General features: G+C 43.3%; 6 non-coding genes and 1 pseudogene across 6 annotated transcripts; all 7 read right to left on the bottom strand.

Moving 5' to 3' along the window:
- Positions 1-524: 524 nt before the first annotated feature.
- LOC130312156 (U2 spliceosomal RNA) lies at positions 525-715 on the bottom strand. The gene has a single exon (XR_008860342.1). It is a non-coding gene; the product is annotated as a U2 spliceosomal RNA (small nuclear RNA).
- Positions 716-2,829: 2,114 nt separating this feature from the next.
- Positions 2,830-3,022, bottom strand: LOC130312162 (U2 spliceosomal RNA). Its single transcript, XR_008860348.1, has one exon. It is a non-coding gene; the product is annotated as a U2 spliceosomal RNA (small nuclear RNA).
- Positions 3,023-5,111: 2,089 nt separating this feature from the next.
- Positions 5,112-5,283, bottom strand: LOC130312168 (U2 spliceosomal RNA; annotated as a pseudogene).
- Positions 5,284-12,557: 7,274 nt separating this feature from the next.
- LOC130312155 (U2 spliceosomal RNA) lies at positions 12,558-12,748 on the bottom strand. The gene has a single exon (XR_008860341.1). It is a non-coding gene; the product is annotated as a U2 spliceosomal RNA (small nuclear RNA).
- Positions 12,749-14,840: 2,092 nt separating this feature from the next.
- LOC130312164 (U2 spliceosomal RNA) lies at positions 14,841-15,040 on the bottom strand. The gene has a single exon (XR_008860350.1). It is a non-coding gene; the product is annotated as a U2 spliceosomal RNA (small nuclear RNA).
- A 7,152-nt stretch (positions 15,041-22,192) lies between these two features.
- On the bottom strand, positions 22,193-22,383 carry LOC130312153 (U2 spliceosomal RNA). The gene has a single exon (XR_008860339.1). It is a non-coding gene; the product is annotated as a U2 spliceosomal RNA (small nuclear RNA).
- A 2,101-nt stretch (positions 22,384-24,484) lies between these two features.
- LOC130312152 (U2 spliceosomal RNA) lies at positions 24,485-24,675 on the bottom strand. The gene has a single exon (XR_008860338.1). It is a non-coding gene; the product is annotated as a U2 spliceosomal RNA (small nuclear RNA).
- Between the last annotated feature and the right edge of the window lie 63 nt (positions 24,676-24,738).

Raw genomic sequence — 24,738 nt, 5'->3', positions numbered from 1 at the left:
CAATGTACAGCAATGACACACCTGTGTGAACAGCCAGGAGACCCCCCCATGTTATGTTACATAGTTACATAGTTAGTACGGTCGAAAAAAGACATATGTCCATCAAGTTCAACCAGGGAATTAAGGGGTAGGGGTGTGGCGCGATATTGGGGAAGGGATGAGATTTTATATTTCTTCATAAGCATTAATCTTATTTTGTCAATTAGGAACATTCAGCACCCACCCGCTATCAAGGCAGCTGCCTATCATGTCATGCCCTACCTGCACAGGTGTGCTGGCTACTCAAATGATCCAATTAAGGAGGCCATTTAGTCAGCAGCAGCAGAAGTCCTGTGCCTGGACGCTCCAACAGCGGCCAGGACACAAGCAGAAGCAGCAGAAGCAGCAGCAGCACCACCTTTTGTTTTTTGGCTGCAGCAGCAGCAGCAGCAGCAGCAGCAGCAAGGCCCACAGGGCTGGCTAGCTGGCTAGCCAGCAAGCAGGTAGCAATGAAAGTAGGAATCTTTCTTTTTAACCCTGTAAGGGGGTGGTGCACTGTACCCGAAGATACTGCCATATCGGGTCAATGCATAGGGCGACGGAAGCAAGCTTCGAAATCGGCCCCCGTTCTCAAAAATCCATTTAATATATGGTCCCCAGATAGGGGACGTATCAGATATTAAACTGATAAGAACAGATACTACACTTGATCTTAGCCAAAAGGCCGAGAAGCGATAACCGTGAAAGGGGCGGGCCCAACAAGGTCCCCTTCATGGGCACTATCACTGCTTGCTGTCAGGGGAGGCTGCCAGACAATTTTCCATGCACACTCTGGGCTGGGGGGGCAGTCAACCACCAGTACACACAGCAGAACCTAAACCCATACCATTATTGCTAAGCAGCAAGACAGGGGCCCATTGCACTCCCACGGGGCCTTTTTAAATGCAATCCATAACCCGGATTTGCCAGGAACCCTTCTTACTCCTCCTACTTGCATGTGACACTGGGCTTAGGATCTGCATAGGAAACACACACACAAGCACACACCTACCTTTGTTGCCTGCAGATGCCTCCTTGGCTGTCCCCAAACGGTATCAAACCAACACCCACGGGAAGCTGTAAGCATAGAGGACATGCCTGCACCCCATTGGACTTACCTGTGTGGGTTAAATCCGGGTTATTTGACAACCTATGGCGGTGATGGTTCTGCTCAGGCAGAGCAGTGCTGATGCTCCTCATAAAGCTGTCGCTGCTGTGAAGGTTCTAGGTGACATCACAATCCCTATGGTTACATACACAACAAAGCTGGGTTGTTGTTGTTTACACTCTGCAAGGCCTGTGGAAGTGAGTGACATCATAGCACTGTAGTTCTGAGGGTTCTAGATGGATGCAACAATCTCCTGTTGCTTCTATGAAGGCCATAATAGACGACATCACCAAACAGCTCCATAGTCACATACACAGCAAAGGAGAGATGTTGTTTACACCTAGTGATGTCAGTGGTATTGAGTGACATCACAGCACAGTGCTAAGGCTCCTGGGCCTGGACACAGCAGCGGCTGCAATATCTCAACGGAGAATACGTTTATATATATGTGTGTGTGTGCGCGTATATATATATATATATATATATATATATATATATATATATATATATATTTCTCCGCCGAAATCACTTTTAAACCCATTTCCACCTTTTTTTCCCTTCTCTTCCTCTTACTTTTTTTTTCACGTTTTTTACGTTTTTTCTCCTTTTCGCCTCTTTTCTGGGCGTATTATTCTTCTTTTTCTTCTTTTTTTTCGTCTAATGCATACCCCATCAGTGCAGCAATGCTTATTCAATACCGCCAGCAGATGGAGACACTGGGGGATAATTTTCTAAGGATTTATACTGATTTTTCCTGTCTGAATTTGTCGCACAGAAAGTTGCAGGCCAAATATGTGTGACATTTCTGCGACTTTAGCTTCTAGAGCATTTTTACAACATTATACATAGGTGCTGAATACATAAAAAGCGACTGTTCAGCGACAGACAAGTCGCATCGGCTGAAAGTAGGCCAGAATGTCAGTCCATGTTGGAGCAGGTTTAGATACAGTCTAAAGCATAGATCTCAAAGTCTGTGCACAGAATTTAGCAAGGGCCTCGCACCTTCTGATGCATCAGGTAGGTGCACTATAGCATAGCCTAACCCTCTGTACTTTGGTCTATATTGATGCGGGACATAGACAGCCAGCTGATGACCAATCCATTAGTGCAATGGATGGCTGGAAGCATTTGTCTTTGCCTTTGCAATACCACAGAAGCAATGCATGGTCAATGTACAGCAATGACACACCTGTGTGAACAGCCAGGAGACCCCCCCCATGTTATGTTACATAGTTACATAGTAGTAGTACGGTCGAAAAAAGACATATGTCCATCAAGTTCAACCAGGGAATTAAGGGGTAGGGGTGTGGCGCAATATTGGGGAAGGGATGAGATTTTATATTTCTTCATAAGCATTAATCTTATTTTGTCAATTAGGAACATTCAGCACCCACCCGCTATCAAGGCAGCTGCCTATCATGTCATGCCCTACCTGCACAGGTGTGCTGGCTACTCAAATGATCCAATTAAGGAGGCCATTTAGTCAGCAGCAGCAGAAGTCCTGTGCCTGGACGCTCCAACAGCGGCCAGACACAAGCAGAAGCAGCAGAAGCAGCAGAAGCAGCAGCAGCACCACCTTTTGTTTTTTGGCTGCAGCAGCAGCAGCAGCAGCAGCAGCAGCAAGGCCCACAGGGCTGGCTAGCTGGCTAGCCAGCAAGCAGGTAGCAATGAAAGTAGGAATCTTTCTTTTTAACCCTGTAAGGGGGTGGTGCACTGTACCCGAAGATACTGCCATATCGGGTCAATGCATAGGGCGACGGAAGCAAGCTTCGAAATCGGCCCCCGTTCTCAAAAATCCATTTAATATATGGTCCCCAGATAGGGGACGTATCAGATATTAAACTGATAAGAACAGATACTACACTTTTGATCTTAGCCAAAAGGCCGAGAAGCGATAACCGTGAAAGGGGCGGGCCCAACAAGGTGCCCTTCATGGGCACTATCACTGCTTGCTGTCAGGGAGGCTGCCAGACAATTTTCCATGCACACTCTGGGCTGGGGGGCAGTCAACCACCAGTACACACAGCAGAACCTAAACCCATACCATTATTGCTAAGCAGCAAGACAGGGGCCCATTGCACTCCCACAGGGCCTTTTTAAATGCAATCCATAACCCGGATTTGCCAGGAACCCTTCTTACTCCTCCTACTTGCATGTGACACTGGGCTTAGGATCTGCATAGGAAACACACACACAAGCACACACCTACCTTTGTTGCCTGCAGATGCCTCCTTGGCTGTCCCCAAACGGTATCAAACCAACACCCACGGGAAGCTGTAAGCATAGAGGACATGCCTGCACCCCATTGGACTTACCTGTGTGGGTTAAACCCGGGTTATTTGACAACCTATGGCGGTGATGGTTCTGCTCAGGCAGAGCAGTGCTGATGCTCCTCATAAAGCTGTCGCTGCTGTGAAGGTTCTAGGTGACATCACAAATCCCTATGGTTACATACACAACAAAGCTGGGTTGTTGTTGTTTACACTCTGCAAGGCCTGTGGAAGTGAGTGACATCATAGCACTGTAGTTCTGAGGGTTCTAGATGGATGCAACAATCTCCTGTTGCTTCTATGAAGGCCATAATAGACGACATCACCAAACAGCTCCATAGTCACATACACAGCAAAGGAGAGATGTTGTTTACACCTAGTGATGTCAGTGGTATTGAGTGACATCACAGCACAGTGCTAAGGCTCCTGGGCCTGGACACAGCAGCGGCTGCAATATCTCAACGGAGAATACGTTTATATATATGTGTGTGTGTGCGCGTATATATATATATATATATATATATATATATATATATATATATTTCTCCGCCGAAATCACTTTTAAACCCATTTCCACCTTTTTTTCCCTTCTCTTCCTCTTACTTTTTTTTCACGTTTTTTTACGTTTTTCTCCTTTTCGCCTCTTTTCTGGGCGTATTATTCTTCTTTTTCTTCTTTTTTTTCGTCTAATGCATACCCCATCAGTGCAGCAATGCTTATTCAATACCGCCAGCAGATGGAGACACTGGGGGATAATTTTCTAAGGATTTATACTGATTTTTCCTGTCTGAATTTGTCGCACAGAAAGTTGCAGGCCAAATATGTGTGACATTTCTGCGACTTTAGCTTCTAGAGCATTTTTACAACATTATACATAGGTGCTGAATACATAAAAAGCGACTGTTCAGCGACAGACAAGTCGCATCGGCTGAAAGTAGGCCAGAATGTCAGTCCATGTTGGAGCAGGTTTAGATACAGTCTAAAGTATAGATCTCAAAGTCTGTGCACAGAATTTAGCAAGGGCCTCGCACCTTCTGATGCATCAGGTAGGTGCACAATAGCATAGCCTAACCCTCTGTACTTTGGTCTATATTGATGCGGGACATAGACAGCCAGCTGATGACCAATCCATTAGTGCAATGGATGGCTGGAAGCATTTGTCTTTGCCTTTGCAATACCACAGAAGCAATGCATGGTCAATGTACAGCAATGACACACCTGTGTGAACAGCCAGGAGACCCCCCCCCCCCCCATGTTATGTTACATAGTTACATAGTTAGTACGGTCGAAAAAAGACATATGTCCATCAAGTTCAACCAGGGAATTAAGGGGTAGGGGTGTGGCGCGATATTGGGGAAGGGATGAGATTTTATATTTCTTCATAAGCATTAATCTTATTTTGTCAATTAGGAACATTCAGCACCCACCCGCTATCAAGGCAGCTGCCTATCATGTCATGCCCTACCTGCACAGGTGTGCTGGCTACTCAAATGATCCAATTAAGGAGGCCATTTAGTCAGCAGCAGCAGAAGTCCTGTGCCTGGACGCTCCAACAGCGGCCAGACACAAGCAGAAGCAGAAGCAGCAGAAGCAGCAGCAGCACCACCTTTTGTTTTTTGGCTGCAGCAGCAGCAAGGCCCACAGGGCTGGCTAGCTGGCTAGCCAGCAAGCAGGTAGCAATGAAAGTAGGAATCTTTCTTTTTAACCCTGTAAGGGGGTGGTGCACTGTACCCGAAGATACTGCCATATCGGGTCAATGCATAGGGCGACGGAAGCAAGCTTCGAAATCGGCCCCCGTTCTCAAAAATCCATTTAATATATGGTCCCCAGATAGGGGACGTATCAGATATTAAACTGATAAGAACAGATTTTTTTTTTTTATTTTATTTTTTTTTTTTTTCTTTTTTTTTTTTCTTTTTTTTTTTTTTTTTTTTTTTTTCCTCAGTTACAGACTATTGTTCAAGCGATCATCAGGTCACCTACCAAAACTCATCACTTCTAAACAAAGTCTGAAAAAACATCATGCGGAAAAATATCTCAATAAGAAAACTATAAGAGAAGCACAAATTCAAAACCTTGATCAGGATACTTACAACTTTCTCCATTCCTTGTATCTCCAAATCTTTTCAGCCTCTTCCTCTTCCATTCTCTTCTTGTCAAATAGAAAAATAATAAACAACCTTCCAAAAAAAAGTCTCTTCAACTCCCTTGGAGAAATACACACATTTTTAAAAACAAGCAGGTTTCTAGAATCCCATAAAACTTCTTTAAAAACAGAAAATACAATCCAGCTTTCACGTGTGTCCTCTCTCCTGCTAAAATCCTGACCAATAAAAATCTTCTCAAAATTAAAATCAACATATCCCGTGATTGCAGAAAAAAACCTCTGTAGAAGCATAAAAAATTCTCTTGCATAAAAACAGTTCCAAAATAAGTGCACTGTATCCTCCCTGCCTCCACAACCCTCTCTTGGACATTTCTCGCTCACTCTTATTCCTCGTCCATTCAGGAAAGCTCTGGTTGGGAGGCAGCCATGAAAAGTCATCCAGTTTACATCTCTCTGTCTATTCGATAATCCTCTAACATTAAAAAGATTCCAGATCTTCACAGACTGAGCAGTAGTGCAGAATGGTACTTCATATAATCTCTCATTTTTTCTTATTTCATTTTCAATTTTCTTTTTCTCAGGTTTTCCCAGGGAACTCAAACCAAATTGATCACTGAAAGACCTGAGAACCACATAGAAGGTAGGTATAACTTGCGCTATTGGTCTCCTCAGATCCTTCTCACACCAGCCCCATTTGGAAAACAACCATCCTGCCAAATACCTGCTCATGTCTGCCACCCAATTATTGCACTGAGACACTTTATAAATTAAAAGAAAGTAATGAGTCTTTAAAAACAGATTAATATCCGGGAAATTATATCCGCCTTTCTTCACGCTCTTCATCACTTCCTCCCTCTTCATCTTTTCCATCTTTGAACCCCAGAAAAAAATAAACAACTTCCTTGTCATCCTTCTGGTCCATAATTTGCCGGGTGGGAAAACCATTGCAGTATATAATAGTAGTGGCAAAATTACTGCCTTTAAAATCAGAACTTTACCTTTAAGGGACAAGTTTCTCAATTTCCAAAAAGATAATTTCTTCTCTATCTTCTCCTCCAACTTTTCATGACTTTTCCCTCCTTTTAGATTTTTTTCAAAAACAACCCCTAACACTTCAATATCTTCCTTCTCATCCACGCCATCCACCACCACTTTTCCTTGCTTTCCAAAATTACTCAATTGGCACTTCCCCCAATTGACTTTCATACCAGCAATACAGCAAAAAATCTTTACATGCAAATTCACTCTGTTAAGATCAGCTTGGGAAGTGCAAGTAAAAACCACATCATCCATGTAACTTAAAACCTTCAAATTCCTTCCATTACTTCCCGGGATAAAAACACCACTCACACATTTGTCCTTCTGTACATTTTTGAGCAAGGCCTCAATGACACAAATGAATAAAATTGGGGAGAGTGGGCATCCCTGTCGTACTCCTGATAAAATATTAAAACCCGGCCCCACATGTCCATTGACTAAAATCTGACTTGTTGCCCCATAATAAAAACTTTTAATCACAAACAGTAGCTTCTCAGGAATACCCATATGCTTTAAAACCATAAACATAAAATCATGAGCAACTCTGTCATAAGCTTTTTCAAAATCAATGGATTCCACAAAAAGTGCATTCTTATTAAAATTACTATAATAAATAGAGTCTCTTAAAACTAATAAATTATCAGTTATTCTCCTATTTGGCACTGCACAAACTTGGTATTCTCCAACAAGGTGCTCAACTATGTCACTCATCCTGTTCGCCACAATCTTTGCAATGATCTTATAATCTGTATTCAATAATGTGATCGGCCTCCAGTTTTTCAAATCTCTTTCATCACCTTTCTTATGTATCAAGGTAATAACTCCTTTCTTCATAGACTCCGCTAAAATACCTGAGTTAAAAACATATTGCACCACCCGTGTAAAATCTTGCTTTAAAATATGCCAAAAAACTGAATAAAACTCAAAGGGGAGGCCATCACAGCCCGGTGTCTTCCCTTTCGCTGTCTTGTCCAGAGCCTGCTTGATCTCCCCTTCACAAACTTCCTCAATTAAAAATGCACTTTTTCCTTCAGGGACATTATTCTCTAAAATATTACAATAATCATTCATCTCCGTCTCACTGGCTCTGCTCTTATTACTAAAAAGTGTTTCATAAAATCTGCCAATCTCCTTCACCATCTCATCACCAACAACTTCCCCTGTAGGAGTTAAAACAGACTTAAAAACACCCCTAGCATTAAAACATTTTTTAAAGAAATATCTTGTACATTGTTCATTTTCCTCCAAATGTTGAACTTTGGATTTAAAAACAATATTTCTACCTCTTTCCAACAACCTGTTCTTCATCTCAATTTTCACCTTCTCAATTTCCTCCTCCACCTCCACACCAACATGTTTAAACTTAAAGAGAGTTTCTAAACGTGAGATAAGCCTTTCATAACCCCTCCTCTTTTCTTGTGCCCTCCTTATGCAAATGAACTTAAAATACTTAGCAAACTCACTTTTTGCCCAATCCCACCAAGCTAAAACATTACTAAAAACAGATTGTTTAGAAGTACAAGATAAAAAAAAATCTTTAAAACCGGCCATTACTTCTTCATCTTCTAATAGACTTACATTTAATTTCCAGAGCCCTCTACCAAAATGAAAGGACTCTGCAATACTTATTTCTGCCGACACCATCTTATGATCTGAGAAAGTTGACATCATTTGATTGCACCGGACCACCTTAATCCCCTCAGAGACAAGAATGTAATCAATCCGGGATTTACAGCGGCCACTATCTGATATATAGGTGTATCTTTCATCAGTGCTAACCATCAGTCCCACATCAGAATAATGTAAGTCTTGTATAATTTGGTTTAAAACATTTGAAGTAATATCAGTTCTAACCTTAGCAGAGCTCTCACGATCATTGACGGATCTAATGCAGTTAAAATCACCAACAATAATAGTACCATCACGACCAGGAATAAAAAGTTTAAGAGACTCTAAAAATAACACACGTGCCTGTTTTTCTGCTGGCGCATATACATTAAAAACTCTCATTCTCTGGCCTAAAAACTCAAAATTTAAAACCATACAACGACCTGGTACTAAAACTTGGCAATTTAAAACTTTAATGTCCCTGTTACACAATAAAATCCCCACACCTTCATTTTTATTCTCTGTGCATGTAGACCAAAAAGACTGCCCTCTCTTCCATTCATCTACATAAGGTGCAAACTTAATTGCACACTCCTGTAAACAAAATATATCTCCCTTCACATTCTCCAAAAAATCAAAAACTGCTGCTCTTCTGATGGTTGTTCCTATACTCCGAACATTAAGAGTAGCCACAACCAATGCCATTAAAAAGGAAAGAAGGCAATCCATTTTCTTAACATCCATTTTAACTAGAAGTTAGTATTCTGACCTTCAACCTTCCTTAGCAGCATCCCATAGCAATCAGGCGACCCCACTTGAGAGTCCCTGTCCATCATTTTCTCACCTCCATACACAGGATCCGTCTGATCCCCTGACCAACTCCCTTTCTTACACCTTTTACTTTTACCTTGAAAGCCTCCATTTGCATCTTCATCTTCCCCCTCCTCCTCCTCCTTCTCCTCCTCTTCAGATGTTACATTCTCCTCCCCACTAATCACCCTCTGCCCAGGTGTTAGGGATCTCTCACTCTCATTCTCCTGAAACTCCATCCCCTCCTCCTCCCCCACCACTGGGTTTGGGCATTCAAAATCCTCAATTGTTTCTTCACATGGGGGAACCTCCCTACACACAGTCTCCACACTCTCCACCACTTTCTCTTTTTTCCCTTTACGTGCTTTCTTCTTACTGACCTCAGTAAACTCTTCACCAACACCAGTCTCCTCACAATGCACACCAGTGGAGTCACCCTCCTCCCCTTTTCCAGATTTTTCCTGAGTATTCATGTGCTGCACTGTCACACCTGCTGCACTCCCTTTTACAGAGTTCTCGTCAATCACCCGAGTCACCTCAGCATTCACACCAAAAACACGTGGAAATGGCCTTTCACCTCTTTCCTCTCTTCTATTTCCTGCTGCGTCAGCATAGCTCATTTTCTTTCTATACCATAAACTGCATCCTCTAGCCAAATGCTCCTCACTACCACAGATATCACACGTTTTCTTCTCAGTACATTCACCCGAGTTGTGACCTGATTTCCCACAATTCCTGCAGCATACTCCTTGCTCAGGGCAAGACTCCTGTACATGTCCATAAGCGTGACAACGTCTACAGTACTGCAACTGTCCTTCATAAAAACAAAAACCTCTTTCTCCTCCAATAGAAAATACCTGTGGTATACTCTTCCTTCCCTCTTCCATTCCTTCGTCCTTTTTAAATTTTACAACAAATTTCCTTTTACAATTAAAGTACCCATGTCTGTTCTTGAGTCTTCCAAGAAATTTAACTTCCTCACAATATCGGTACAAAAAATTGGTCACCATCTCATCCGAAACCTTCGGGTTGTACATATGGACTATAACAACCTTAGACATATTCATGAATAATGGCTCCACTTTCACCTTACTCATTATAGCTGGCTCATTCCTCCTCTTCATCACTTCTAAGTCCATGTAGACCCTCTGGCAAACCTCAGAATCATAAAAGGTTATATCGTAAATCCCTTGCCTAGGGAAGTCTTGCATAGCGATTACATGCCATACCTGAAGGTACTGGAGCTTGCGAAGAATCTCCAGCACAACTTGATCCAATCCAATCGTCCCCCGGTGTTCGCCAGGAACGTAAATCCGCACCGTATCCTCGAGTCCTCGAGTCCTCTCTCCGCTCATTTTTGCAGGTTAAGATACCCACTATCGCAACCCAGTAACAATCCAGGGCCCCCCGCAAAAGAGGGCCCCGATCACCACCCCTTCCGACTCCTACCCTGCCCGGTAAACCGCACAGGATCGAAGCCAAAAGGCCGAGAAGCGATAACCGTGAAAGGGGCGGGCCCAACAAGGTGCCCTTCATGGGCACTATCACTGCTTGCTGTCAGGGAGGCTGCCAGACAATTTTCCATGCACACTCTGGGCTGGGGGGCAGTCAACCACCAGTACACACAGCAGAACCTAAACCCATACCATTATTGCTAAGCAGCAAGACAGGGGCCCATTGCACTCCCACGGGGCCTTTTTAAATGCAATCCATAACCCGGATTTGCCAGGAACCCTTCTTACTCCTCCTACTTGCATGTGACACCGGGCTTAGGATCTGCATAGGAAACACACACACAAGCACACACCTACCTTTGTTGCCTGCAGATGCCTCCTTGGCTGTCCCCAAACGGTATCAAACCAACACCCACGGGAAGCTGTAAGCATAGAGGACATGCCTGCACCCCATTGGACTTACCTGTGTGGGTTAAACCCGGGTTATTTGACAACCTATGGCGGTGATGGTTCTGCTCAGGCAGAGCAGTGCTGATGCTCCTCATAAAGCTGTCGCTGCTGTGAAGGTTCTAGGTGACATCACAAATCCCTATGGTTACATACACAACAAAGCTGGGTTGTTGTTGTTTACAGTCTGCAAGGCCTGTGGAAGTGAGTGACATCATAGCACTGTAGTTCTGAGGGTTCTAGATGGATGCAACAATCTCCTGTTGCTTCTATGAAGGCCATAATAGACGACATCACCAAACAGCTCCATAGTCACATACACAGCAAAGGAGAGATGTTGTTTACACCTAGTGATGTCAGTGGTATTGAGTGACATCACAGCACAGTGCTAAGGCTCCTGGGCCTGGACACAGCAGCGGCTGCAATATCTCAACGGAGAATACGTTTATATATATGTGTGTGTGTGCGCGTATATATATATATATATATATATATATATATATATATATATATATTTCTCCGCCGAAATCACTTTTAAACCCATTTCCACCTTTTTTTCCCTTCTCTTCCTCTTACTTTTTTTTCACGTTTTTTTACGTTTTTCTCCTTTTCGCCTCTTTTCTGGGCGTATTATTCTTCTTTTTCTTCTTTTTTTTCGTCTAATGCATACCCCATCAGTGCAGCAATGCTTATTCAATACCGCCAGCAGATGGAGACACTGGGGGATAATTTTCTAAGGATTTATACTGATTTTTCCTGTCTGAATTTGTCGCACAGAAAGTTGCAGGCCAAATATGTGTGACATTTCTGCGACTTTAGCTTCTAGAGCATTTTTACAACATTATACATAGGTGCTGAATACATAAAAAGCGACTGTTCAGCGACAGACAAGTCGCATCGGCTGAAAGTAGGCCAGAATGTCAGTCCATGTTGGAGCAGGTTTAGATACAGTCTAAAGTATAGATCTCAAAGTCTGTGCACAGAATTTAGCAAGGGCCTCGCACCTTCTGATGCATCAGGTAGGTGCACAATAGCATAGCCTAACCCTCTGTACTTTGGTCTATATTGATGCGGGACATAGACAGCCAGCTGATGACCAATCCATTAGTGCAATGGATGGCTGGAAGCATTTGTCTTTGCCTTTGCAATACCACAGAAGCAATGCATGGTCAATGTACAGCAATGACACACCTGTGTGAACAGCCAGGAGACCCCCCCCCCCCCCATGTTATGTTACATAGTTACATAGTTAGTACGGTCGAAAAAAGACATATGTCCATCAAGTTCAACCAGGGAATTAAGGGGTAGGGGTGTGGCGCGATATTGGGGAAGGGATGAGATTTTATATTTCTTTATAAGCATTAATCTTATTTTGTCAATTAGGAACATTCAGCACCCACCCGCTATCAAGGCAGCTGCCTATCATGTCATGCCCTACCTGCACAGGTGTGCTGGCTACTCAAATGATCCAATTAAGGAGGCCATTTAGTCAGCAGCAGCAGAAGTCCTGTGCCTGGACGCTCCAACAGCGGCCAGACACAAGCAGAAGCAGAAGCAGCAGAAGCAGCAGAAGCAGCAGCAGCACCACCTTTTGTTTTTTGGCTGCAGCAGCAGCAAGGCCCACAGGGCTGGCTAGCTGGCTAGCCAGCAAGCAGGTAGCAATGAAAGTAGGAATCTTTCGTTTTAACCCTGTAAGGGGGTGGTGCACTGTACCCGAAGATACTGCCATATCGGGTCAATGCATAGGGCGACGGAAGCAAGCTTCGAAATCGGCCCCCGTTCTCAAAAATCCATTTAATATATGGTCCCCAGATAGGGGACGTATCAGATATTAAACTGATAAGAACAGATACTACACTTGATCTTAGCCAAAAGGCCGAGAAGCGATAACCGTGAAAGGGGCGGGCCCAACAAGGTGCCCTTCATGGGCACTATCACTGCTTGCTGTCAGGGAGGCTGCCAGACAATTTTCCATGCACACTCTGGGCTGGGGGGCAGTCAACCACCAGTACACACAGCAGAACCTAAACCCATACCATTATTGCTAAGCAGCAAGACAGGGGCCCATTGCACTCCCACGGGGCCTTTTTAAATGCAATCCATAACCCGGATTTGCCAGGAACCCTTCTTACTCCTCCTACTTGCATGTGACACCGGGCTTAGGATCTGCATAGGAAACACACACACAAGCACACACCTACCTTTGTTGCCTGCAGATGCCTCCTTGGCTGTCCCCAAACGGTATCAAACCAACACCCACGGGAAGCTGTAAGCATAGAGGACATGCCTGCACCCCATTGGACTTACCTGTGTGGGTTAAACCCGGGTTATTTGACAACCTATGGCGGTGATGGTTCTGCTCAGGCAGAGCAGTGCTGATGCTCCTCATAAAGCTGTCGCTGCTGTGAAGGTTCTAGGTGACATCACAAATCCCTATGGTTACATACACAACAAAGCTGGGTTGTTGTTGTTTACACTCTGCAAGGCCTGTGGAAGTGAGTGACATCATAGCACTGTAGTTCTGAGGGTTCTAGATGGATGCAACAATCTCCTGTTGCTTCTATGAAGGCCATAATAGACGACATCACCAAACAGCTCCATAGTCACATACACAGCAAAGGAGAGATGTTGTTTACACCTAGTGATGTCAGTGGTATTGAGTGACATCACAGCACAGTGCTAAGGCTCCTGGGCCTGGACACAGCAGCGGCTGCAATATCTCAACGGAGAATACGTTTATATATATGTGTGTGTGTGCGCGTATATATATATATATATATATATATATATATATATATATATATTTCTCCGCCGAAATCACTTTTAAACCCATTTCCACCTTTTTTTCCCTTCTCTTCCTCTTACTTTTTTTTCACGTTTTTTTACGTTTTTCTCCTTTTCGCCTCTTTTCTGGGCGTATTATTCTTCTTTTTCTTCTTTTTTTTCGTCTAATGCATACCCCATCAGTGCAGCAATGCTTATTCAATACCGCCAGCAGATGGAGACACTGGGGGATAATTTTCTAAGGATTTATACTGATTTTTCCTGTCTGAATTTGTCGCACAGAAAGTTGCAGGCCAAATATGTGTGACATTTCTGCGACTTTAGCTTCTAGAGCATTTTTACAACATTATACATAGGTGCTGAATACATAAAAAGCGACTGTTCAGCGACAGACAAGTCGCATCGGCTGAAAGTAGGCCAGAATGTCAGTCCATGTTGGAGCAGGTTTAGATACAGTCTAAAGTATAGATCTCAAAGTCTGTGCACAGAATTTAGCAAGGGCCTCGCACCTTCTGATGCATCAGGTAGGTGCACAATAGCATAGCCTAACCCTCTGTACTTTGGTCTATATTGATGCGGGACATAGACAGCCAGCTGATGACCAATCCATTAGTGCAATGGATGGCTGGAAGCATTTGTCTTTGCCTTTGCAATACCACAGAAGCAATGCATGGTCAATGTACAGCAATGACACACCTGTGTGAACAGCCAGGAGACCCCCCCCCCCCCCCCCATGTTATGTTACATAGTTACATAGTTAGTACGGTCGAAAAAAGACATATGTCCATCAAGTTCAACCAGGGAATTAAGGGGTAGGGGTGTGGCGCGATATTGGGGAAGGGATGAGATTTTATATTTCTTCATAAGCATTAATCTTATTTTGTCAATTAGGAACATTCAGCACCCACCCGCTATCAAGGCAGCTGCCTATCATGTCATGCCCTACCTGCACAGGTGTGCTGGCTACTCAAATGATCCAATTAAGGAGGCCATTTAGTCAGCAGCAGCAGAAGTCCTGTGCCTGGACGCTCCAACAGCGGCCAGACACAAGCAGAAGCAGAAGCAGCAGAAGCAGCAGCAGCACCACCTTTTGTTTTTTGGCTGCAGCAGCAGCAAGGCCAACAGGGCTGGCTAGCTGGCTAGCCAGCAAGCAGGTAGCAATGAAAGTAGGAATCTTTCTTTTTAACCCTGTAAGGGGGTGGTGCACTGTACCCGAAGATACTGCCATATCGGGTCAATGCATAGGGCGACGGAAGCAAGCTTCGAAATCGTCCCCCGTTCTCAAAAATCCATTTAATATATGGTCCCCAGATAGGGGACGTATCAGATATTAAACTGATAAGAACAGATTTTTTTTTTTTTTTTTTCCTCAGTTACAGACTATTGTTCAAGCGATCATCAGGTCACCTACCAAAACTCATCACTTCTAAACAAAGTCTGAAAAAACATCATGCGGAAAAATATCTCAATAAGAAAACTATAAGAGAAGCACAAATTCAAAACCTTGATCAGGATACTTACAACTTTCTCCATTCCTTGTATCTCCAAATCTTTTCAGCCTCTTCCTCTCCCATTCTCTTCTTGTCAAATAGAAAAATAATAAACAACCTTCCAAAAAAAAGTCTCTTCAACTCCCTTGGAGAAATACACACATTTTTAAAAACAAGCAGGTTTCTAGAATCCCATAAAACTTCTTTAAAAACAGAAAATACAATCCAGCTTTCACGTGTGTCCTCTCTCCTGCTAAAATCCTGACCAATAAAAATCTTCTCAAAATTAAAATCAACATATCCCGTGATTGCAGAAAAAAACCTCTGTAGAAGCATAAAAAATTCTCTTGCATAAAAACAGTTCCAAAATAAGTGCACTGTATCCTCCCTGCCTCCACAACCCTCTCTTGGACATTTCTCGCTCACTCTTATTCCTCGTCCATTCAGGAAAGCTCTGGTTGGGAGGCAGCCATGAAAAGTCATCCAGTTTACATCTCTCTGTCTATTGGATAATCCTCTAACATTAAAAAGATTCCAGATCTTCACAGACTGAGCAGTAGTGCAGAATGGTACTTCATATAATCTCTCATTTTTTCTTATTTCATTTTCAATTTTCTTTTTCTCAGGTTTTCCCAGGGAACTCAAACCAAATTGATCACTGAAAGATCTGAGAACCACATAGAAGGTAGGTATAACTTGCGCTATTGGTCTCCTCAGATCCTTCTCACACCAGCCCCATTTGGAAAACAACCATCCTGCCAAATACCTGCTCATGTCTGCCACCCAATTATTGCACTGAGACACTTTATAAATTAAAAGAAAGTAATGAGTCTTTAAAAACAGATTAATATCCGGGAAATTATATCCGCCTTTCTTCACGCTCTTCATCACTTCCTCCCTCTTCATCTTTTCCATCTTTGAACCCCAGAAAAAAATAAACAACTTCCTTGTCATCCTTCTGGTCCATAATTTGCCGGGTGGGAAAACCATTGCAGTATATAATAGTAGTGGCAAAATTACTGCCTTTAAAATCAGAACTTTACCTTTAAGGGACAAGTTTCTCAATTTCCAAAAAGATAATTTCTTCTCTATCTTCTCCTCCAACTTCTCATAACTTTTCCCTCCTTTTAGATTTTTTTCAAAAACAACCCCTAACACTTCAATATCTTCCTTCTCATCCACGCCATCCACCACCACTTTTCCTTGCTTTCCAAAATTACTCAATTGGCACTTCCCCCAATTGACTTTCATACCAGCAATACAACAAAAAATCTTTACATGCAAATTCACTCTATTAAGATCAGCTTGGGAAGTGCAAGTAAAAACCACATCATCCATGTAACTTAAAACCTTCAAATTCCTTCCATTACTTCCCGGGATAAAAACACCACTCACACATTTGTCCTTCTGTACATTTTTGAGCAAGGCCTCAATGACACAAATGAATAAAATTGGGGAGAGTGGGCATCCCTGTCGTACTCCTGATAAAATATTAAAACCCGGCCCCACATGTCCATTGACTAAAATCTGACTTGTTGCCCCATAATAAAAACTTTTAATCACAAACAGTAGCTTCTCAGGAATACCCATATGCTTTAAAACCATAAACAAAAAATCATGAGCAACTCTGTCATAAGCTTTTTCAAAATCAATGGATTCCACAAAAAGTGCATTCTTATTAAAATTACTATAATAAATAGAGTCTCTTAAAACTAATAAATTATCAGTTATTCTCCTATTTGGCACTGCACAAACTTGGTATTCTCCAACAAGGTGCTCAACTATGTCACTCATCCTGTTCGCCACAATCTTTGCAATGATCTTATAATCTGTATTCAATAATGTGATCGGCCTCCAGTTTTTCAAATCTCTTTCATCACCTTTCTTATGTATCAAGGTAATAACTCCTTTCTTCATAGACTCCGCTAAAATACCTGAGTTAAAAACATATTGCACCACCCGTGTAAAATCTTGCTTTAAAATATGCCAAAAAACTGAATAAAACTCAAAGGGGAGGCCATCACAGCCCGGTGTCTTCCCTTTCGCTGTCTTGTCCAGAGCCTGCTTGATCTCCCCTTCACAAACTTCCTCAATTAAAAATGCACTTTTTCCTTCAGGGACATTATTCTCTAAAATATTACAATAATCATTCATCTCCGTCTCACTGGCTCTGCTCTTATTACTAAAAAGTGTTTCATAAAATCTGCCAATCTCCTTCACCATCTCATCACCAACAACTTCCCCTGTAGGAGTTAAAACAGACTTAAAAACACCCCTAGCATTAAAACATTTTTTAAAGAAATATCTTGTACATTGTTCATTTTCCTCCAAATGTTGAACTTTGGATTTAAAAACAATATTTCTACCTCTTTCCAACAACCTGTTCTTCATCTCAATTTTCACCTTCTCAATTTCCTCCTCCACCTCCACACCAACATGTTTAAACTTAAAGAGAGTTTCTAAACGTGAGATAAGCCTTTCATAACCCCTCCTCTTTTCTTGTGCCCTCACTTTTTGCCCAATCCCACCAAGCTAAAACATTACTAAAAACAGATTGTTTAGAAGTACAAGATAAAAAAAAATCTTTAAAACCGGCCATTACTTCTTCATCTTCTAATAGACTTACATTTAATTTCCAGAGCCCTCTACCAAAATGAAAGGACTCTGCAATACTTATTTCTGCCGACACCATCTTATGATCTGAGAAAGTTGACATCATTTGATTGCACCGGACCACCTTAATCCCCTCAGAGACAAGAATGTAATCAATCCGGGATTTACAGCGGCCACTATCTGATATATAGGTGTATCTTTCATCAGTGCTAACCATCAGTCCAACATCAGAATAATGTAAGTCTTGAATAATTTGGTTTAAAACATTTGAAGTAATATCAGTTCTAACCTTAGCAGAGCTCTCACGATCATTGACGGATCTAATGCAGTTAAAATCACCAACAATAATAGTACCATCACGACCAGGAATAAAAAGTTTAAGAGACTCTAAAAATAACACACGTGCCTGTTTTTCTGCTGGCGCATATACATTAAAAACTCTCATTCTCTGGCCTAAAAACTGAAAATTTAAAACCATACAACGACCTGGTACTAAAACTTGGCAATTTAAAACTTTAATGTCCCTGTTACACAATAAAATCCCCACACCTTCATTTTTATTCTCTGTGCATGTAGACCAAAAAGACTGCCCTCTCTTCCATTCATCTACATAAGGTGCAGACTTAATTGCACACTCCTGTAAACAAAATATATCTCCCTTCACATTCTCCAAAAAATCAAAAACTGCTGCTCTTCTGATGGTTGTTCCTATACTCCGAACATTAAGAGTAGCCACAACCAATGCCATTAAAAAGGAAAGAAGGCAATCCATTTTCTTAACATCCATTTTAACTAGAAGTTAGTATTCTGACCTTCAACCTTCCTTAGCAGCATCCCATAGCAATCAGGCGACCCCACTTGAGAGTCCCTGTCCATCATTTTCTCACCTCCATACACAGGATCCGTCTGATCCCCTGACCAACTCCCTTTCTTACACCTTTTACTTTTACCTTGAAAGCCTCCATTTGCATCTTCATCTTCATCTTCCCCCTCCTCCTCCTCCTTCTCCTCCTCTTCAGATGTTACATTCTCCTCCCCACTAATCACCCTCTGCCCAGGTGTTAGGGATCTCTCACTCTCATTCTCCTGAAACTCCATCCCCTCCTCCTCCCCCACCACTGGGTTTGGGCATTCAAAATCCTCAATTGTTTCTTCACATGGGGGAACCTCCCTACACACAGTCTCCACACTCTCCACCACTTTCTCTTTTTTCCCTTTACGTGCTTTCTTCTTACTGACCTCAGTAAACTCTTCACCAACACCAGTCTCCTCACAATGCACACCAGTGGAGTCACCCTCCTCCCCTTTTCCAGATTTTTCCTGAGTATTCATGTGCTGCACTGTCACACCTGCTGCACTCCCTTTTACAGAGTTCTCGTCAATCACCTGAGTCACCTCAGCATTCACACCAAAAACACGTGGAAATGGCCTTTCTCCTCTTTCCTCTCTTCTATTTCCTGCTGCGTCAGCATAGCTCATTTTCTTTCTATACCATAAACTGCATCCTCTAGCCAAATGCTCCTCACTACCACAGATATCACACGTTTTCTTCTCAGTACATTCACCCGAGTTGTGACCTGATTTCCCACAATTCCTGCAGCATACTCCTTGCTCAGGGCAAGACTCCTGTACATGTCCATAAGCGTGACAACGTCTACAGTACTGCAACTGTCCTTCATAAAAACAAAAACCTCTTTCTCCTCCAATAGAAAATACCTGTGGTATACTCTTCCTTCCCTCTTCCATTCCTTCGTCCTTTTTAAATTTTACAACAAATTTCCTTTTACAATTAAAGTACCCATGTCTGTTCTTGAGTCTTCCAAGAAATTTAACTTCATCACAATATCGGTACAAAAAATTGGTCACCATCTCATCCGAAACCTTCGGGTTGTACATATGGACTATAACAACCTTAGACATATTCATGAATAATGGCTCCACTTTCACCTTACTCATTATAGCTGGCTCATTCCTCCTCTTCATCACTTCTAAGTCCATGTAGACCCTCTGGCAAACCTCAGAATCATAAAAGGTTATATCGTAAATCCCTTGCCTAGGGAAGTCTTGCATAGCGATTACATGCCATACCTGAAGGTACTGGAGCTTGCGAAGAATCTCCAGCACAACTTGATCCAATCCAATCGTCCCCCGGTGTTCGCCAGGAACGTAAATCCGCACCGTATCCTCGAGTCCTCGAGTCCTCTCTCCGCTCATTTTTGCAGGTTAAGATACCCACTATCGCAACCCAGTAACAATCCAGGGCCCCCCCGCAAAAGAGGGCCCCGATCACCACCCCTTCCGACTCCTACCCTGCCCGGTAAACCGCACAGGATCTTAGCCAAAAGGCCGAGAAGCGATAACCGTGAAAGGGGCGGGCCCAACAAGGTGCCCTTCATGGGCACTATCACTGCTTGCTGTCAGGGAGACTGCCAGACAATTTTCCATGCACACTCTGGGCTGGGGGGCAGTCAACCACCAGTACACACAGCAGAACCTAAACCCATACCATTATTGCTAAGCAGCAAGACAGGGGCCCATTGCACTCCCACGGGGCCTTTTTAAATGCAATCCATAACCCGGACTTGCCAGGAACCCTTCTTACTCCTCCTACTTGCATGTGACACTGGGCTTAGGATCTGCATAGGAAACACACACACAAGCACACACCTACCTTTGTTGCCTGCAGATGCCTCCTTGGCTGTCCCCAAACGGTATCAAACCAACACCCACGGGAAGCTGTAAGCATAGAGGACATGCCTGCACCCCATTGGACTTACCTGTGTGGGTTAAACCCGGGTTATTTGACAACCTATGGCGGTGATGGTTCTGCTCAGGCAGAGCAGTGCTGATGCTCCTCATAAAGCTGTCGCTGCTGTGAAGGTTCTAGGTGACATCACAAATCCCTATGGTTACATACACAACAAAGCTGGGTTGTTGTTGTTTACACTCTGCAAGGCCTGTGGAAGTGAGTGACATCATAGCACTGTAGTTCTGAGGGTTCTAGATGGATGCAACAATCTCCTGTTGCTTCTATGAAGGCCATAATAGACGACATCACCAAACAGCTCCATAGTCACATACACAGCAAAGGAGAGATGTTGTTTACACCTAGTGATGTCAGTGGTATTGAGTGACATCACAGCACAGTGCTAAGGCTCCTGGGCCTGGACACAGCAGCGGCTGCAATATCTCAACGGAGAATACGTTTATATATATGTGTGTGTGTGCGCGTATATATATATATATATATATATATATATATATATATATATATTTCTCCGCCGAAATCACTTTTAAACCCATTTCCACCTTTTTTTCCCTTCTCTTCCTCTTACTTTTTTTTCACGTTTTTTTACGTTTTTCTCCTTTTCGCCTCTTTTCTGGGCGTATTATTCTTCTTTTTCTTCTTTTTTTTCGTCTAATGCATACCCCATCAGTGCAGCAATGCTTATTCAATACCGCCAGCAGATGGAGACACTGGGGGATAATTTTCTAAGGATTTATACTGATTTTTCCTGTCTGAATTTGTCGCACAGAAAGTTGCAGGCCAAATATGTGTGACATTTCTGCGACTTTAGCTTCTAGAGCATTTTTACAACATTATACATAGGTGCTGAATACATAAAAAGCGACTGTTCAGCGACAGACAAGTCGCATCGGCTGAAAGTAGGCCAGAATGTCAGTCCATGTTGGAGCAGGTTTAGATACAGTCTAAAGTATAGATCTCAAAGTCTGTGCACAGAATTTAGCAAGGGCCTCGCACCTTCTGATGCATCAGGTAGGTGCACAATAGCATAGCCTAACCCTCTGTACTTTGGTCTATATTGATGCGGGACATAGACAGCCAGCTGATGACCAATCCATTAGTGCAATGGATGGCTGGAAGCATTTGTCTTTGCCTTTGCAATACCACAGAAGCAATGCATGGTCAATGTACAGCAATGACACACCTGTGTGAACAGCCAGGAGACCCCCCCCCCCCCCCATGTTATGTTACATAGTTACATAGTTAGTACGGTCGAAAAAAGACATATGTCCATCAAGTTCAACCAGGGAATTAAGGGGTAGGGGTGTGGCGCGATATTGGGGAAGGGATGAGATTTTATATTTCTTCATAAGCATTAATCTTATTTTGTCAATTAGGAACATTCAGCACCCACCCGCTATCAAGGCAGCTGCCTATCATGTCATGCCCTACCTGCACAGGTGTGCTGGCTACTCAAATGATCCAATTAAGGAGGCCATTTAGTCAGCAGCAGCAGAAGTCCTGTGCCTGGACGCTCCAACAGCGGCCAGACACAAGCAGAAGCAGAAGCAGAAGCAGCAGCAGCACCACCTTTTGTTTTTTGGCTGCAGCAGCAGCAAGGCCCACAGGGCTGGCTAGCTGGCTAGCCAGCAAGCAGGTAGCAATGAAAGTAGGAATCTTTCTTTTTAACCCTGTAAGGGGGTGGTGCACTGTACCCGAAGATACTGCCATATCGGGTCAATGCATAGGGCGACGGAAGCAAGCTTCGAAATCGGCCCCCGTTCTCAAAAATCCATTTAATATATGGTCCCCAGATAGGGGACGTATCAGATATTAAACTGATAAGAACAGATACTACACTTGATCTTAGCCAAAAGGCCGAGAAGCGATAACCGTGAAAGGGGCGGGCCCAACAAGGTGCCCTTCATGGGCACTATCACTGCTTGCTGTCAGGGAGGCTGCCAGACAATTTTCCATGCACACTCTGGGCTGGGGGGCAGTCAACCACCAGTACACACAGCAGAACCTAAACCCATACCATTATTGCTAAGCAGCAAGACAGGGGCCCATTGCACTCCCATGGGGCCTTTTTAAATGCAATCCATAACCCGGACTTGCCAGGAACCCTTCTTACTCCTCCTACTTGCATGTGACACTGGGCTTAGGATCTGCATAGGAAACACACACACAAGCACACACCTACCTTTGTTGCCTGCAGATGCCTCCTTGGCTGTCCCCAAACGGTATCAAACCAACACCCACGGGAAGCTGTAAGCATAGAGGACATGCCTGCACCCCATTGGACTTACCTGTGTGGGTTAAACCCGGGTTATTTGACAACCTATGGCGGTGATGGTTCTGCTCAGGCAGAGCAGTGCTGATGCTCCTCATAAAGCTGTCGCTGCTGTGAAGGTTCTAGGTGACATCACAAATCCCTATGGTTACATACACAACAAAGCTGGGTTGTTGTTGTTTACACTCTGCAAGGCCTGTGGAAGTGAGTGACATCATAGCACTGTAGTTCTGAGGGTTCTAGATGGATGCAACAATCTCCTGTTGCTTCTATGAAGGCCATAATAGACGACATCACCAAACAGCTCCATAGTCACATACACAGCAAAGGAGAGATGTTGTTTACACCTAGTGATGTCAGTGGTATTGAGTGACATCACAGCACAGTGCTAAGGCTCCTGGGCCTGGACACAGCAGCGGCTGCAATATCTCAACGGAGAATACGTTTATATATATGTGTGTGTGTGCGCGTATATATATATATATATATATATATATATATATATATATATATATATATTTCTCCGCCGAAATCACTTTTAAACCCATTTCCACCTTTTTTTCCCTTCTCTTCCTCTTACTTTTTTTTCACGTTTTTTTACGTTTTTCTCCTTTTCGCCTCTTTTCTGGGCGTATTATTCTTCTTTTTCTTCTTTTTTTTCGTCTAATGCATACCCCATCAGTGCAGCAATGCTTATTCAATACCGCCAGCAGATGGAGACACTGGGGGATAATTTTCTAAGGATTTATACTGATTTTTCCTGTCTGAATTTGTCGCACAGAAAGTTGCAGGCCAAATATGTGTGACATTTCTGCGACTTTAGCTTCTAGAGCATTTTTACAACATTATACATAGGTGCTGAATACATAAAAAGCGACTGTTCAGCGACAGACAAGTCGCATCGGCTGAAAGTAGGCCAGAATGTCAGTCCATGTTGGAGCAGGTTTAGATACAGTCTAAAGTATAGATCTCAAAGTCTGTGCACAGAATTTAGCAAGGGCCTCGCACCTTCTGATGCATCAGGTAGGTGCACAATAGCATAGCCTAACCCTCTGTACTTTGGTCTATATTGATGCGGGACATAGACAGCCAGCTGATGACCAATCCATTAGTGCAATGGATGGCTGGAAGCATTTGTCTTTGCCTTTGCAATACCACAGAAGCAATGCATGGTCAATGTACAGCAATGACACACCTGTGTGAACAGCCAGGAGACCCCCCCCCCCCCCATGTTATGTTACATAGTTACATAGTTAGTACGGTCGAAAAAAGACATATGTCCATCAAGTTCAACCAGGGAATTAAGGGGTAGGGGTGTGGCGCGATATTGGGGAAGGGATGAGATTTTATATTTCTTCATAAGCATTAATCTTATTTTGTCAATTAGGAACATTCAGCACCCACCCGCTATCAAGGCAGCTGCCTATCATGTCATGCCCTACCTGCACAGGTGTGCTGGCTACTCAAATGATCCAATTAAGGAGGCCATTTAGTCAGCAGCAGCAGAAGTCCTGTGCCTGGACGCTCCAACAGCGGCCAGACACAAGCAGAAGCAGAAGCAGAAGCAGCAGAAGCAGCAGCAGCACCACCTTTTGTTTTTTGGCTGCAGCAGCAGCAAGGCCCACAGGGCTGGCTAGCTGGCTAGCCAGCAAGCAGGTAGCAATGAAAGTAGGAATCTTTCTTTTTAACCCTGTAAGGGGGTGGTGCACTGTACCCGAAGATACTGCCATATCGGGTCAATGCATAGGGCGACGGAAGCAAGCTTCGAAATCGGCCCCCGTTCTCAAAAATCCATTTAATATATGGTCCCCAGATAGGGGACGTATCAGATATTAAACTGATAAGAACAGATACTACACTTGATCTTAGCCAAAAGGCCGAGAAGCGATAACCGTGAAAGGGGCGGGCCCAACAAGGTGCCCTTCATGGGCACTATCACTGCTTGCTGTCAG

This window comes from Hyla sarda, unplaced genomic scaffold (assembly GCF_029499605.1).
Source record: "Hyla sarda isolate aHylSar1 unplaced genomic scaffold, aHylSar1.hap1 scaffold_1705, whole genome shotgun sequence".
Taxonomy (NCBI): domain Eukaryota; kingdom Metazoa; phylum Chordata; class Amphibia; order Anura; family Hylidae; genus Hyla; species Hyla sarda.
This window is presented reverse-complemented; position numbering and strand designations above follow the sequence as displayed.